The following is a 527-nucleotide window of genomic DNA, read 5'->3' on the forward strand; positions in this document are numbered from 1 at the left end:
TCAGTTCTTAGCTGAATTCTTGCAAATCTGTGACACTGTCAAGACTAATGGGGTTGACCCTGAGGTCTACAGACTTATGCTATTCCCTTTTGCTGTAAGAGACAGAGCTAGGACATGGTTGGACTCACAACCTAAAGAAAGCCTGGACTCTTGGGAAAAGCTAGTCAATGCCTTCTTGGCAAAGTTCTTTCCACCTCAAAAATTGAGTAAGCTTAGAGTGGAAGTCCAAACCTTCAGACAGAAGGAAGGAGAATCCCTCTATGAAGCTTGGGAAAGATACAAACAATTAATCAGAAAGTGTCCATCTGATATGCTTTCTGAATGGAGCATTATAGGTATTTTCTATGATGGTCTCTCTGAACTATCCAAAATGTCTTTGGATAGCTCTGCTGGAGGCTCTCTTCATCTGAAGAAGACGCCTACAGAAGCTCAAGAGCTGATTTAAATGGTTGCAAATAACCAATTCATGTACACTTCTGAAAGGAATCCTGTGAACAATGGGACTAGTCAGAAGAAAGGAGTTCTTG

The 527-nt window shown here is 41.4% G+C and overlaps 1 non-coding gene across 1 annotated transcript; it reads right to left on the bottom strand.

The window, feature by feature from the left end:
• Positions 1 to 208: 208 nt before the first annotated feature.
• LOC112793065 (small nucleolar RNA R71) lies at positions 209 to 316 on the bottom strand. The gene has a single exon (XR_003197774.1). It is a non-coding gene; the product is annotated as a small nucleolar RNA R71 (small nucleolar RNA).
• Between the last annotated feature and the right edge of the window lie 211 nt (positions 317 to 527).

This window comes from Arachis hypogaea, chromosome 3, assembly GCF_003086295.3.
Source record: "Arachis hypogaea cultivar Tifrunner chromosome 3, arahy.Tifrunner.gnm2.J5K5, whole genome shotgun sequence".
Classification (NCBI taxonomy): Eukaryota; Viridiplantae; Streptophyta; class Magnoliopsida; order Fabales; family Fabaceae; genus Arachis; species Arachis hypogaea.